A 17,869-nucleotide genomic window follows, 5' to 3' on the forward strand; every position below is an offset into this window, starting at 1 on the left:
GGTACGCATCCTTGATATCCAGAGACACTAGGAATTCCCCCTCCTCCAGACCTGAGACCATTGCTCTCAGAGACTCCTGAACTTGGACACTCTTAAGAACGGGTTCAAGGACTTGAAGTTCAGAATCGGACGTTCCGAACTGTCCGGTTTCGGTAACACAAACAAGGACTTCAGTCTGTACCAGTTTTTGGATGGCCTGCTGTAAAGTTATACTTGCCTCTTGTGAAGCTGGCAAGCCTTATTTGAAGAATCTGTGAAGTGGGAGCTCTTGGAACTCCAGTCTGTAGCCCTGGGAAATAAGATCTATTACCCAGGGATCCTGGCATGAACTTGACCAGACGTGACTGAAAAATTGTATAAAGAACGAGATTGATTCTGCACTCATATATAATGAACTCTGAAATTAATACATATAAACCAACATTTGATGAGATACCAAGGTATAATTCCTACAGTCCCTGTGTTGGTGGTGCACCAGGAAGTCAGTAATTACTTACTGTACACTGTTATGAAGAGAGAAAAAGAAAGAAGACTCCTTTTTTGGTGCACTATTTAAACATCAATAATGTGGAAATGTTAAATTATTCATGTTAAAACATAACTTTTATTTCTCAATTAAAATAGAATGAGTTCTCCTAAACATACATGGTACATTAAAAGCTGGCAAGATGGTTGGCACAGGAAATAATTGTTTAACAATAAACTGGGTACAGGTAAATACTGCCCCGCAGAGGGGTCAAAGATTGAACCTCTAATCCAGTGGTAACACTGGGTAGTATTAATTGTTAAAAAGACCCAACAAAAGAAGGTTGGAAAGTAGACTCTTGTGTGGGAGCACTCAATTCAGAGGATTGGATATATATTAATCAATTCTGATAAACATAATTTTATTAATTCATTTTTAAAATATAATTATAGGAGTAAATTGTACGTAAAATAATGTAGCTACGCGAAAATATAACACTGTATTATGTGCAATTCAGGTGGTCTTCAATACCACAATATAAACCGGAAATCAAAAATCAAATATTTGGACTATAGGTTTTACTGAAATCACAGTAACACCTTTGTATAATATATGACCATCATTTATTCTACAGCAATCCTATTCAGGATTAATTAGTCGTAGAGAATTAAATCATAGGTCATACAGAACCGGATGCCAATTGGTATTATTGAGGATCACTCGAGATCGGGCAGAAGAATTTTTTGCAGTACCAGGGTGTTCCAGGGTGGTCTCCCATCCGAGTACTGACCCGGCCCTCCACTGCTTGGCTTCCAAGATCAGACGAGATCGGGCATCTCCAGCGGGGTATGTCCGCAATTTCTTAATCTGCCCGTTCAGTCAATCCCAATACCCGTATCGCCAGAGTTGTATATCAGAGGTGAACTGAATCAGTCGTGTGTTCAGTGTTTATATTATGCCCATAGAGATGAAATCATAGCAATATTAATCAATTGCAGTAATTATACACAGGGGCGTCCACTGTGCATATAGACAAAATTACAATGCGGACAGTTAGCATATACAAAAATTCTATGCAAGGGCGTCCACTTGCATAGCCGGGATATGATGATGATAAATAATCAGGTGACAATTATAGCAAACCTGTTGCTGTAAACACTATATAGTATGTGGCCTCTAATAATTTATATCACACACACCACAGCAGAAGATAATGCACATAGGAATAATTAAGTAGCAATTTGCTGCAAGTTTACTACCAGTAAACCTCTTTGGGATTCTTCGTGCAATAGTCTGCACCTTTTGGAGCAGTCTGAATATGTGTATGCACTATGATAATCAGATAGCTATAAACTCAGGCTTATCATTGATAGACATATAGAAACAGTGCATGGAATTGGTTACATTATGTAATGCACACACACATATGTATAGGCAGCATCTAAATATTTTTTAAGACAAATTAATAGCCTATTTGGGCTGTGATTAATAAGCTGAAAAAAATTGGTTTTTTTGGGGGGTATGTTTTCTGTGTTAATACAATACCAATCCCAAGGGGTTGCCTGTGGAGAACTGCCGTTGGTAGTTCCTGTTAATAACAGGGCTCCGGAGGTGCAGTGAAGCCGAGTTCGTATGCTGGCTTCAGTAGGTGAGGTTTGAGGCGGTTGTCAGCTATTTCCTGCCGCTGGCAAGGTCCGCTGCTCCACAGCGTGTGGTAGCTGTGTGTCTCCCGGCTCTCAGCGGCTAGCCGGCGCCGCCGTTGCCCGGGTAACCGTCCAGGAGTTCCGGTTAGTGCGATCACGTGTGCGCACCACGTGACCGCATGGGGAGATGACGTACGTTTCGCAGTGTAGCTTGATCACAGAACGTAGTGTGATCAGTAGGAGTTTCTTATTTAAGGACAGTACTGGATACTCATTGGATATTACGTTATGATGGACACTTTGTTTCACCTATCCTTGAGTTTGTAAGGACGTCAGCCAGAGTAAGGGGGGAACGTGATAGTCTGCACACAAATATATATCCCCAATGATTGACATATAATTATTCAATGAAAAAAAAATATATAATATTATATATGCCGGTTTAATAGTTAATTGTGGTTATGATATTAAATATAATGATTAGTAGAGGTGCGTATTTCTAACAACATGATAAAAGATGGTGAGATTTAAAATCTAAATGCTGATAATTTAAAAGGTTATTTATCCTGGGGGTGTTAAGGAAATAACTATGTGCATATAATTGTACATACCTATATATCAAATGGATGGGCAAGGTGATATGTTAAAATATAAATAAATATAATTATATTTAAATCCCTATATAGTGAATAAGATGTGAATTATATGAGTTATGAGTATAATTATGTATTATTAAATAAATTAATAAATATATAAATAAATAATGAATTAATAAAAGTATAATAATAATAATAATACTGATAATATATTAGAGAGGACCTATATAATTGTGATTAAAATAAAATTGGAAAGAGGAGGGGAAAATACCTGGTGGGATGAAAAATGGAGAGGGGAAGAAATGTATATATATATATATATATACACTCACACACACACATGCATTTACATATACACATACATACACACATGAACACACAGACACATATACACATACATATACACACACACACACACATACACACACACATATACATGAGCCCACACATACACCCACATATATGTGTGTGGGGGAGAGGAAAATTATGTGGAGGGGGGGGGTTTGGGAGTGGAAAAAATCTAAGTCAATATTACCCCCTCCCTCATTTTCCCCCTCCCGCACCTACCCAAATTTCCCTCCCTGCCCCGCCCCCCCTAATTTTCCACATCAACTAAATTTCCCCCTTCCCTCACCCTTTTTCCTTCCCCCCCCCCACTCCCTCACCCCTCCCTTATTTTCCCCTCCCCCACCTACCCAACAAAACCCTTTCCCCTCCCCCCTGTTTTCCACATTAACCAAATTTTCCCCCCTTTTTTCCCCCTCCCATTTTTTCCACTCCCAAACCCCCCCCCTCCACATAATTTTCCTCTCCCCCACACACATATATATGGGTGTATGTGTGGGCTTATGTATATGTGTGTGTGTATGTGTGTACATGTATGTGTATATGTGTCTGTGTGTTCATGTGTGTATGTATGTGTATATGTAAATGCATGTGTGTGTGTGAGTGTATATATATATATATATATATATATATATATAGGAATACCAGATAGGGGTTCTAAGCGACCTAAGGTGTTTGTATATGACCAAATAAAATGTGTCAATATATTTAAATATATATAAAAATTTGTTTGTAAAATTTTTTTATTTTTTTTTATTTTTTATTTCACAACACTAAAAAATATATATTAAAAAATACAGTACCAATAAGTATAACATAATAAAAATACAGTTTCTCTAAAAAATGACTGTTTTTTTAAAAAGGGAAATGGATATGAATAAAAATCTCAAGTAAAGTGCAGATATTCTGTGCAAAATACGCTATTCAAAATGTGAGAAAAGTTTTAAGAGTCTTAACTGATGTAGCAGGAGGTCTCTGGGTAAAGGCCCAACGCGTTTCGTCTCTAGGACTTCTTCATGGGGTAAGTGACAGGGTATCACAGGGCTCCTATATATACCCCCTTAATTGGGAGTTAAGTGATGACATCACTTCCTGTCTATGCTAATTGGAAAACCTAACCTTGCTGGAGCAGGAGTAAAGTTGTTCTTACTAGCCACCATTGTAATATGTGGCACACGGTAAACAGTATAATTTGATTGTCAGCAGAGTTTAAACATCAAAACGGGAGAGCACGGAGAAGTGCGGTACTTCCGCCACACTTCCGGTATCTAAACAGTTCAAGTGCGCATGTGCACCGTCTTTTCAAGGTTCCCTGCTTCCGGGTTCGTTTCTGTATCTCCGTGGTGACGTCCTCGCGAGCCGTGGCCGTCTTCCTCTGATTGGTTAATCGCGGCACATGGTCTCTCCCCACCGGAACTGGTGTACTGTGGAACGCACCGGTGAAACGCATCACATGTCCCGGAGTCTTGGCTTCACCCTGTTGCCATGGAGACGTTCTCTCATGATGATGTTTTTTTGCCCGGCCGTAACCGCCAGAATTGCATGAATAAACAAAAACATGTTTAGGAATATGTTTAAAGAATATGTATATTATTACGTTTTTAGGGCGGATGTTAGTTATTAAAATCATGTATCTGGATTTGCGATCATTACTACACACATATATCTATATCATATATATTATTACAATCAGAAAATTGAATGGAGGGATAAATAGTATAAGTTATATGTACACGCCTGTGTATATATAAAAGTATATATAATCATATGTAGGTGGTGGATGGAGGGGGGGGGGGATATACATATACGCGAGCAGGTGATTCATGAGTTTTTACCTGTGAAACTCAGTGCTATGTTGACCATTATTTAAAAGTGCGAGTGCGTTAGGAAATAGTGATTTATTTCTTAAAGTGCTGTTACCTTAATATTAATATTAAAAATATATTAAAAAAGTTACCATTAATACAGTGAACCAATTGGTAAGGTGCGATTGCCTTAATATTGCATGCATTATTTATTTGTGACCATATATATATTTAGGGAATAACGTTATGTATTTAGGAGGCTTATACCTTTAATAAGTGATCATGTGATCTGTGGATATCTGTCGCAATTGGACATTGAGAAGTTGCCTTTACTTTCAGTACAGTACCTAATATTCCCAATGGGTCACCCCTTCTGGTACTAGTCAGGCCCAACACTGCTTCGCTTCCAAGTTCGGTTGAGATTGGGCCTTTCCAGTGTGGTTTGACTGTATTACTTTCGTATGCAACAAAAATGCCCACAATATATTAATTTTATTAGTGATTTTATTAGTGCAGAAGTGCATAGTTAACAATCATGTGAAATGATGGGGAGTGCAGGATAAAATCTGGATATATGCTAATAATTTTCAACGACACCTCACAAGAATGGAGCGATTTCGTAATTCTCATTCAGGCCGAGTGGATGCATGGTTTTTAGTTGGAAAATCCAGAACATTTCTCGTTGTGACAACTTGATTGCCAAGTCACCTCCTCTCTCTCCAAGTTTAACCAGTTCTATCGCCTTGAAGGTAAGTTCTTCCGGATTCGAGTTGTGTCTCTCACTAAAATGTCTTGAAATGGTGTGGCTTTCAACTTTATTCTTAATGTTGCGTACGTGTTCTTGTATCCTAAGTTTGAGTTGTCTCTTCGTTTTTCCCACATACTTTTTTCCACAAGTGCATTCCAAGTATAGCCCCAAGTATGTTGAAGACTCCAACAGGGGACGCAACGATGATGCCCAAATGCGTTGGATCTTATAAGTGCGGTCGGTGCAATGTCTGCAAGTTCCTACACCCCAATAGGAAAAGCTTCAGCGACGTCGAGAACCAGAAGGAATACAAAATCAAAGACTTTATTAACTGTAATAACTCATCGGTGATCTATTTATTGGAATGCACTTGTGGAAAAAAGTATGTGGGAAAAACGAAGAGACAACTCAAACTTAGGATACAAGAACACGTACGCAACATTAAGAATAAAGTTGAAAGCCACACCATTTCAAGACATTTTAGTGAGAGACACAACTTGAATCCGGAAGAACTTACCTTCAAGGCGATAGAACTGGTTAAACTTGGAGAGAGAGGAGGTGACTTGGCAATCAAGTTGTCACAACGAGAAATGTTCTGGATTTTCCAACTAAAAACCATGCATCCACTCGGCCTGAATGAGAATTACGAAATCGCTCCATTCTTGTGAGGTGTCGTTGAAAATTATTAGCATATATACAGATTTTATCCTGCACTCCCCATCATTTCACATGATTGTTAACTATGCACTTCTGCACTAATAAAATCACTAATAAAATTAATATATTGTGGGCATTTTTGTTGCATATGAAAGTAATACAGTCAAACCACACTGGAAAGGCCCAATCTCAACCGAACTTGGAAGCGAAGCAGTGTTGGGCCTGACTAGTACCAGAAGGGGTGACCCATTGGGAATATTAGGTACTGTACTGAAAGTAAAGGCAACTTCTCAATGTCCAATTGCGACAGATATCCACAGATCACATGATCACTTATTAAAGGTATAAGCCTCCTAAATACATAACGTTATTCCCTAAATATATATATGGTCACAAATAAATAATGCATGCAATATTAAGGCAATCGCACCTTACCAATTGGTTCACTGTATTAATGGTAACTTTTTTAATATATTGTTAATATTAATATTAAGGTAACAGCACTTTAAGAAATAAATCACTATTTCCTAACTCACTCGCACTTTTAAATAATGGTCAACATAGCACTGAGTTTCACAGGTAAAAACTCATGAATCACCTGCTCGTGTATATGTATATCCCCCCCCCCTCCATCCACCACCTACATATGATTATATATACTTTTATATATACACAGGCGTGTACATATAACTTATACTATTTATCCCTCCATTCAATTTTCTGATTGTAATAATATATATGATATAGATATATGAGTGTAGTAATGATCGCAAATCCAGATACATGATTTTAATAACTAACATCCGCCCTAAAAACGTTATAATATACATATTCTTTAAACATATTCCTAAACATGTTTTTGTTTATTCATGCAATTCTGGCGATTACGTTCGGGCAAAAAAACATCATCATGAGAGAACGTCTCCATGGCAACAGGGTGAAGCCAAGACTCCGGGACATGTGATGCGTTTCACCGGTGCGTTCCACAGTACACCAGTTCCGGTGGGGAGAGACCATGTGCCGCGATTAACCAATCAGAGGAAGACGGCCACGGCTCGCGAGGACGTCACCACGGAGATACAGAAACGAACCCGGAAGCGGGGAACCTTGAAAAGACGGCGCACATGCGCACTTGAACTGTTTAGATACCGGAAGTGTGGCGGAAGTACCGCACTTCTCCATGCTCTCCCGTTTTGATGTTTAAACTCTGCTGACAATCAAATTATACTGTTTACCGTGTGCCACATATTACAATGGTGGCTAGTAAGAACAACTTTACTCCTGCTCCAGCAAGGTTAGGTTTTTCAATTAGCATAGACAGGAAGTGATGTCATCACTTAACTCCCAATTAAGGGGGTATATATAGGAGCCCTGTGATACCCTGTCACTTACCCCATGAAGAAGTCCTAGAGACGAAACGCGTTGGGCCTTTACCCAGAGACCTCCTGCTACATCAGTTAAGACTCTTAAAACTTTTCTCACATTTTGAATAGCGTATTTTGCACAGAATATCTGCACTTTACTTGAGATTTTTATTCATATCCATTTCCCTTTTTAAAAAAACAGTCATTTTTTAGAGAAACTGTATTTTTATTATGTTATACTTATTGGTACTGTATTTTTTAATATATATTTTTTAGTGTTGTGAAATAAAAGAAATAAAAAAAAATAAAAACATTTTTACAAACGAATTTTTATATATATTTAAATATATTGACACATTTTATTCGGTCATATACAAACACCTTAGGTCGGTTAGAACCCCTATCTGGTATTCCTATATATATATATATATATATATACATACATATATACACTCACACACACACACATGCATTTACATATACACATACATACACAGATGAACACACAGACACATATACACATACATATACACACATACACACACACATATACATGAGCCCACACATACACCCATATATATGTGTGTGGGAGAGAGGAAAATTAGGTGGAGGGGGGGGGGTTTGGGAGTGGAAAAAATGGGAGGGTGAAAAAGGGGGGGGATTTGGTTAATGTGGAAAACAGGGGGGGGAGGGGAAAGGGTTTTGTTGGGTAGGTGGGGGAGGGGAAAATAAGGGAGGGGTGAGGGAGTGGGGGGGGAAGGAAAAAGGGGGAGGGAAGGGGGAAATTTTGTTGATGTGGAAAATTAGGGGGGGGCGGGGCAGGGAGGGAAATTTGGGTAGTTGCGGGAGGGGGAAAATGAGGGAGGGGGTAATATTGACTTAGATTTTTTCCACTCCCAAACCCCCCCCCTCCACATAATTTTCCTCTCCCCCCCACACATATATATGGGTATATGTGTGGGCTCATGTATATGTGTGTGTATTTGTGTGTATATGTATGTGTATATGTGTCTGTGTTCATGTGTGTATGTATGTGTATATGTAAATGCATGTGTGTGTGTGAGTGTATATATGTATATATATATATATATATATATATACATTTCTTCCCCTCTCCATTTTTCATCCCACCAGGTATTTTCCCCTCCTCTTTCCAATTTTATTTTAATCATAATTATATAGGTCCTCTCTAATATATTATCAGTATTATTATTATTATTATTCTTATACTTTTATTAATTCATTATTTATTTATATATTTATTTATTTATTTATTTATTTAATAATGCATAATTATACTCATAACTCATATAATTCACATCTTATTCACTATATAGGGATTTAAATATAATTATATTTATTTATATTTTAACATATCACCTTGCCCATCCATTTGATATATAGGTATGTACAATTATATGCACATAGTTATTTCCTTAACACCCCCAGGATAAATAACCTTTTAAATTATCAGCGTTTAGATTTTAAATCTCACCATCTTTTATCATGTTGTTAGAAATACGCACCTCTACTAATCATTATATTTAATATCATAACCACAATTAACTATTAAACCGGCATATATAATATTATATATATATTTTTTCATTGAATAATTATATGTCAATCATTGGGGATATATATTTGTGTGCAGACTATCACGTTCCCCCCTTACTCTGGCTGACGTCCTTACAAACTCAAGGATAGGTGAAACAAAGTGTCCATCATAACGTAATATCCAATGAGTATCCAGTACTGTCCTTAAATAAGAAACTCCTACTGATCACACTACGTTCTGTGATCAAGCTACACTGCGAAACGTACGTCATCTCCCCATGCGGTCATGTGGTGCGCACACGTGATCGCACTAACCGGAACTCCTGGACGGTTACCCGGGCAACGGCGGCGCCGCTAGCCGCTGAGAGCCAGGAGACACACAGCTACCACACGCTGTGGAGCAGAGGACCTTGCCAGCGGCAGGAAATAGCTGACAACCGCCTCAAACCTCACCTACTGAAGCCAGCATACGAACTCGGCTTCACTGCACCTCCGGAGCCCTGTTGTTAACAGGAACTACCAACGGCAGTTCTCCACAGGCAGCCCCTTGGGATTGGTATTGTATTAACACAGAAAACATACCCCAAAAAAACCCCCATTTTTTTCAGCTTATTAATCACAGCCCAAATAGGCTATTAATTTGTCTTAAAAAATATTTAGATGCTGCCTATACATATGTGTGTGTGCATTACATAATGTAACCAATTCCATGCACTGTTTCTATATGTCTATCAATGATAAGCCTGAGTTTATAGCTATCTGATTATCATAGTGCATACACATATTCAGACTGCTCCAAAAGGTGCTGGATTTATATGGTATTTAATAGGTATTGGGAGCAAACTAGTATATTTCTAAATACGGCAGACTATTGCACGAAGAATCCCAAAGAGGTTTACTGGTAGTAAACTTGCAGCAAACTGCTACTTAATTATTCCTATGTGCATTATCTTCTGCTGTGGTGTGTGTGATATAAATTATTAGAGGCCACATACTATATAGTGTTTACAGCAACAGGTTTGCTATAATTGTCGCCTGATTATTTATCATCATCATATCCCGGCTATGCAAGTGGACGCCCTTGCATAGAATTTTTGTATATGCTAACTGTCCGCATTGTAATTTTGTCTATATGCACAGTGGACGCCCCTGTGTATAATTACTGCAATTGATTAATATTGCTATGATTTCATCTCTATGGGCATAATATAAACACTGAACACACGACTGATTCAGTTCACCTCTGATATACAACTCTGGCGATACGGGTATTGGGATTGACTGAACGGGCAGATTAAGAAATTGCGGACATACCCCGCTGGAGATGCCCGATCTCGTCTGATCTTGGAAGCCAAGCAGTGGAGGGCCGGGTCAGTACTCGGATGGGAGACCACCCTGGAACACCCTGGTACTGCAAAAAATTCTTCTGCCCGATCTCGAGTGATCCTCAATAATACCAATTGGCATCCGGTTCTGTATGACCTATGATTTAATTCTCTACGACTAATTAATCCTGAATAGGATTGCTGTAGAATAAATGATGGTCATATATTATACAAAGGTGTTACTGTGATTTCAGTAAAACCTATAGTCCAAATATTTGATTTTTTATTTCCGGTTTATATTGTGGTATTGAAGACCACCTGAATTGCACATAATACAGTGTTATAATTTCGCGTAGCTACATTATTTTACGTACAATTTACTCCTATAATCATATTTTAAAAATGAATTAATAAAATTATGTTTTATCAGAATTGATTAATATATATCCAATCCTCTGAATTGAGTGCTCCCACACAAGAGTCTACTTTCCAACCTTCTTTTGTTGGGTCTTTTTAGTTGATACTCTTCTTGACTCTAGGGAGCACCACTGATAGCAACAAATATTTGCAAAAGGGATTTTTTCCATATGCACAAAGTTGCTGTATCCATAACGCAATTTAGTGTCATAAATCAGTCTTTCAGAGGGCATTAGAAATTTATTGCAAGACTAGTGCGGTCCCAAAAAAAGCTTTTTTCTCAAACTAGATACTGGCTGTTAATTCAGTCTTCGTGGGACACCAGCACAGTCACATTATCATCTTTTTCCTTGGGGCGGGACTTTTTCTTCTCTTAGGATACCCTGCCCCATTAACTTAATTTCAAACCAGGAGTTACTAAGCCCATTCTAGTATGAGTTTCAATCTAAAACAAGAGCTGAGTTCAAGACGGAAAAACAAGGACAACTTAGATGACATCTTTCCGAGTGATCTGGTAGACACTGGACCCCATATTAGTTGGGAGGAGGACTTTCACAAATTAGACTTTACATTACGCAAACAAATCAGAACGAACTGGGACTTAACTACTTTAGAAAATTACATCAAAAATAAAATATCCCCACGTGGTCTCCGCCCAAGGGTCTTCCCTACATTTGACCTTGCCAGTGAGAGCCTCAAGAAAGAATGGGAACACGCTCTCCTTAAATGTTCTAATGATCTGATGAATGTTTTAATTAAACATAATAATCTTATATTAGAAGAATGTGAACACAAATTAGAGGATCTAGGCAAGAAATTAGAGATTTGGGAAAAGGATTCTCAATTTCAAAGATGTTTTGAGAAAAATAAATCAGAACTTCAAGCCTATGAACAAATGATTATTGACAGGAAAAAGACCAAATACGCAAGAGATAAAAGAGACTTTGTGTCCGGGAAAATCTTTAGATGGCAAAAAACATCCTGGAAAAAAGATCCACCCAGATATACAAGTCTATACTCGTCTTCAGAGGCTGAGACGTCGGGAACAGAAGATATTCCAGATTATACTACAGAAAGATACACAAACCCTAGAAACGACATTACTGGTAATCCTCAGAATACGGCCACTTTTTTAGGGGATCCCCGAGGAGGAAGAGGCAGACAAAGAGGAGGAAGACAAGGCGGGGGAGCAAGAAGAAGAAGAGGACCATCACAATGGGATTCCTCGCCACCACTGACTTGCAACACGTACAAGAGACAACATCAACAGGATCGATGGTAACAGCAACTGGGGATAATGGAGATTCCAAATTGAAGATTATCAATCTCTCAGAACATGAACTCACATCAACACAGGAATCAATACTCAACAAAGGTTTGACATTTTCCCCCACAGAACACTTTGATAGATTTAAGTGGGAAAAGGATCTCAAACTCTTTGGAAGAAAGCTGCTACTCACAAAAATTTATACTGAGAAAGAAACTACTCCATTAATAACCGAGACCTACATGGAAGAGGATATATCAATCCCACTTTCCACACCGCAAATACTTTTGGAATCAGAATCCCCTAATTTATCTCAGATGGAACAGGATGCTCTCACCGCCCTACAAGAATTAGAACATGAACAAAATCCCAGGATTGGAGCTGAATCTTCCACCAGACGCATTTGCAAAAAGAAGTCCACGTACTTTCCACAAGAACACTTATGCCCTGATGTACAGGTCTTCACGAAGCTGGTAGCCAAAGAATTCGATCAAATCCATCTTAATAATAATAAAAAAAGATACCAGGGTCATTCCAACCTAACGTGGCAAGAAAGGAAGGCCATAAGAGAAATACAGACATGGCAAGATGTGGTCATAAAGCCCTCTGATAAAGGGGGAAACATTGTCATCTGGCCCAAAACAGATTACATCAAGGAAGCACAGCGACAACTTACTACCACTGATTGTTATAAAAGAATGTTACTCAACCCATTACCGAACTATAAAATTATCTATGAAAGAATTATCAATCAAGCACAAGCACAGGGTACAATTACCAAGCAGGAACATGACTATCTACAGACACAGAATCCCAGAATTCCGACATTTTACATGTTACCAAAGATACACAAAGACAGACAGACCCCCCCTGGGAGACCCATAGTGTCCGGCATAGGGGGACTAACTGAGAAGGCAAGTATCTTTCTCGACTTACACCTGAGACACTTTGTTTTAGATCTCCCCTCGTATGTTCAGGACACAACTGACATACTCAAGAAAATACACGATTTAAAGTTAGAAGATAACCAATACTTAGTAACTTTGGATGTCGAGGCACTATATACCTCTATTAGTCACAAAGATGGGTTGATGGCAGTAGAATATTTTTTGAACAACGATGGTAAAGAGGATTTTCATGACTTTCTCATCAAACTACTCCATTTTGTCTTGCATTATAACTTCTTTACATTTAACAATCAATCTTACCTCCAAACAAGAGGCACAGCTATGGGGGCTGCCTGTGCACCCACATATGCAAATATATTCCTTGGATGGTGGGAAAAAGAATGTGTTTTTAAAGATCATAATGACAACTTTACAACCCATGTCGTTATGTGGAATAGGTACATAGACGACATTCTTATGATTTGGGAAGGGGACTTACAACTATTGCATCAATTCATCAAACACCTGAATAAGAATGATCTTAACATCCGCCTTACTCATACCATAAGTCAAATGGAAGTACCATTCCTGGACTTATTGATCTACAAAAACCCAGAGGGAATGATTGCTACAAACCTATATCGCAAAAGCACTGCGACCAACACACTATTGCACCAAACAAGTTCTCATTTTCCCCCGACGATAGAAAATATACCGAAAGGGGAATTTCTTCGTTTGCGTAGAAACTGTTCAGACAATAAAAACTTCACAATACAAAGTGCAGATCTGGCACAGAGACTCTGCAATAGAGGATATAGTAAAACTTCTGTGAAAAAAGCATTGAAATCTGTTAAAGTCATCAAGAGAGAAGATATTATCTTCAAGGAACAGAAAAAAGAAGAAAAAAAAAAGTCTGAAAACACCATTCGCTTCGTTGGAAACTTCTGCCAAGAATGGAGAAAGATCAACGAAGCAATACAGAAGCACTGGCATGTCTTACATATAGACCCTACACTATCTAAGAAACTTGGTCCCAAAGTCTCTATGAGTTGGCGCAGATCAAAAAACTTAAAAGATCAACTGGTACGAAGTCACTTCCAGAAATTCCCTGACAAAAAAACAATAATTACGGGCACATACCCTTGCGGGAAATGCAAAGCCTGCAAATTTATTGTCCCCAGAAAAGAAGTAGAGGACAAATATGGTAATACAATTATAATTACGGATTACATGAACTGTCAAACGGAGGGTGTTATCTACTGCCTCAGCTGTAGTTGTAACCAGAAATATATTGGCATGACGACACGACCCTTTAAACAGCGTATCCTAGAACATATAGGATCCATACGCAATGCCATCACGGATAAGCAAAGGATGAAACAACTGACATCAGTTGCTCGTCACTTCTATACCTGTCACGGGAGTAGGTATGAAGAGCTAAAGATCTTTGGACTAGAAAGGATCAGACTTGGAATACGAGGAGGAAACTTAACTGAGAGTCTACTGAAGAAAGAAAGCGAATGGATCTTCAAGATGGGAACTATACATCCAGCTGGCATGAATGAAAATATCAACTTTGGTGTTTTTTTAAATTAATTAACTTACTGTTAGAGTCATGAAGAATCCCTTTCCTTTTTGATTGCACATATCAATGTTATAATATTGATATATGCCATTTAGTATTTAGTCAGTATAAGAGCACAACATAAAATATCAGAATAATTGTCATATATTTTACCTAACACCATCACATATCACATCTTCACTTCACCTCAACATGGGTTCTTAAGTTACGAATTGTCCACATACAAAGTAAGATACAGTCTTTGCACTAACTACCCTCCTAATCGTCACTTTACAATTAATCACAAATGGTATACACCATCAACTAAGTCAATATTACCCCCTCCCTCATTTTCCCCCTCCCCCACCTACCCAAATTTCCCTCCCTGCCCCGCCCCCCCCCCTAATTTTCCACATCAACAAAATTTCCCCCTTCCCGCCCCCTTTTTCCTTTCCCCCCCCCTTACTCCCTCACCACTCCCATATTTTCCCCTCCCCCACCTACCCAACAAAACCCTTTCCCCTCCCCCCATGTTTTCCACATTAACCAAATTTTTTCCCCCCTTTTTCCCCTCCCATTTTTTCCACTCCCAAACCCCCCCCCCCCCCCCTCCACATAATTTTCCTCTCCCCCACACACATATATATGGGTGTATGTGTGGGCTCATGTATATATGTGTGTGTGTATATGTGTATATGTATGTGTATATGTGTCTGTGTGTTCATGTGTGTATGTATGTGTATATGTAAATGCATGTGTGTGTGTGAGTGTATGTGTATATATATATATATATATATATATATATATATACATTTCTTTCCCTCTCCATTTTTCATCCCACCAGGTATTTTCCCCTCCTCTTTCCAATTTCATTTTAATCACAATTATATAGGTTCTCTCTAATATATTATCAGTATTATTATTATTATTATTATTATTATTATTCTTGTACTTTTATTAATTCTTTATTTATATATATATTTATTTATTTATTTAATAATACATAATTATACTCATAACTCATATAATTCACATCTTATTCACTATATAGGGATTTAAATATAATTATATTTATTTATATTTTAACATATCACCTTGCCCATCCATTTGATATATAGGTATGTACAATTATATGCACATAGTTATTTCCTTAACACCCCCAGGATAAATAACCTTTTAAATTATCAGCGTTTAGATTTTAAATCTCACCATCTTTTATCATGTTGTTAGAAATACGCACCTCTACTAATCATTATATTTAATATCATAACCACAATTAACTATTAAACCGGCATATATAATATTATATATATTTTTTTCATTGAACAATTATATGTCAATCATTGGGGATATATATTTGTGTGCAGACTATCACGTTCCCCCCTTACTCTGGCTGACGTCCTTACAAACTCAAGGATAGGTGAAACAAAGTGTCCATCATAACGTAATATCCAATGAGTATCCAGTGCTGTCCTTAAATAAGAAACTCCTACTGATCACACTACGTTCTGTGATCAAGCTACACTGCGAAACGTACGTCATCTCACCATGCGGTCACGTGGTGCGCACACGTGATCGCACTAACCGGAACTCCTGGACGGTTACCCGGGCAACGGCGGCGCCGGCTAGCCGATGAGAGCCGGGAGACACACAGCTACCACACGCTGTGGAGCAGCGGACCTTGCCAGCGGCAGGAAATAGCTGACAACCGCCTCAAACCTCACCTACTGAAGCCAGCATACGAACTCGGCTTCACTGCACCTCCGGAGCCCTTTTATTAACAGGAACTACCAACGGCAGTTCTCCACAGGCAGCCCCTTGGGATTGGTATTGTATTAACACAGAAAACATACCCCAAAAAAAAAAACCCATTTTTTTCAGCTTATTAATCACAGCCCAAATAGGCTATTAATTTGTCTTAAAAAATATTTAGATGCTGCCTATACATATGTGTGTGTGCATTACATAATGTAACCAATTCCATGCACTGTTTCTATATGTCTATCAATGATAAGCCTGAGTTTATAGCTATCTGATTATCATAGTGCATACACATATTCAGACTGCTCCAAAAGGTGCAGACTATTGCACGAAGAATCCCAAAGAGGTTTACTGGTAGTAAACTTGCAGCAAATTGCTACTTAATTATTCCTATGTGCATTATCTTCTGCTGTGGTGTGTGTGATATAAATTATTAGAGGCCACATATACTATATAGTGTTTACAGCAACAGGTTTGCTATAATTGTCACCTGATTATTTATCATCATCATATCCCGGCTATGCAAGTGGACGCCCTTGCATAGAATTTTTGGATATGCTAACTGTCCGCATTGTAATTTTGTCTATATGCACAGTGGACGCCCCTGTGTATAATTACTGCAATTGATTAATATTGCTATGATTTCATCTCTATGGGCATAATATAAACACTGAACACACGACTGATTCAGTTCACCTCTGATATACAACTCTGGCGATACGGGTATTGGGATAGACTGAACGGGAAGATTAAGAAATTGCGGACATACCCCGCTGGAGATGCCCAATCTCGTCTGATCTTGGAAGCCAAGCAGTGGAGGTTCGGGTCAGTACTCGGATGGGAGACCACCCTGGAACACCCTGGTACTGCAAAAAATTCTTCTGCCCGATCTAGAGTGATCCTCAATAATACCAATTGGCATCCGGTTCTGTATGACCTATGATTTAATTCTCTACGAGTTATTAATCCTGAATAGGATTGCTGTAGAATAAATGATGGTCATATATTATACAAAGGTGTTACTGTGATTTCAGTAAAACCTATAGTCCAAATATTTGATTTTTGATTTCCGGTTTATATTGTGGTATTGAAGACCACCTGAATTGCACAAAATACAGTGTTATATTTTCGCGTAGCTACATTATTTTACGTACAATTTACTCCTATAATCATATTTTAAAAATGAATTAATAAAATTATGTTTTATCAGAATTGATTAATATATATCCAATCCTCTGAATTGAGTGCTCCCACACAAGAGTCTACTTTCCAACCTTCTTTTGTTGGGTCTTTTTAGTTGATACTCTTCTTGACTCTAGGGAGCACCACTGATAGCAACAAATATTTGCAAAAGGGATTTTTCCATATGCACAAAGTTGCTGTATCCATAACGCAATTTAGCGTCATAAATCAGTCTTTCAGAGGGCATTAGAAATTTATTGCAAGACTAGTGCGGTCCCAAAAAAA

The 17,869-nt window shown here is 38.2% G+C and overlaps 5 pseudogenes; 3 read left to right on the forward strand and 2 right to left on the reverse strand.

Moving 5' to 3' along the window:
* Positions 1-1,206: 1,206 nt before the first annotated feature.
* Positions 1,207-1,326, reverse strand: LOC134946079 (5S ribosomal RNA; annotated as a pseudogene).
* A 3,864-nt stretch (positions 1,327-5,190) lies between these two features.
* Positions 5,191-5,309, reverse strand: LOC134947113 (5S ribosomal RNA; annotated as a pseudogene).
* Positions 5,310-6,415: 1,106 nt separating this feature from the next.
* On the forward strand, positions 6,416-6,534 carry LOC134947114 (5S ribosomal RNA; annotated as a pseudogene).
* Positions 6,535-10,481: 3,947 nt separating this feature from the next.
* On the forward strand, positions 10,482-10,601 carry LOC134946080 (5S ribosomal RNA; annotated as a pseudogene).
* Positions 10,602-17,157: 6,556 nt separating this feature from the next.
* Positions 17,158-17,277, forward strand: LOC134946396 (5S ribosomal RNA; annotated as a pseudogene).
* Positions 17,278-17,869: the final 592 nt, after the last annotated feature.

This window comes from Pseudophryne corroboree, chromosome 7 (assembly GCF_028390025.1).
Source record: "Pseudophryne corroboree isolate aPseCor3 chromosome 7, aPseCor3.hap2, whole genome shotgun sequence".
NCBI lineage: Eukaryota > Metazoa > Chordata > Amphibia > Anura > Myobatrachidae > Pseudophryne > Pseudophryne corroboree.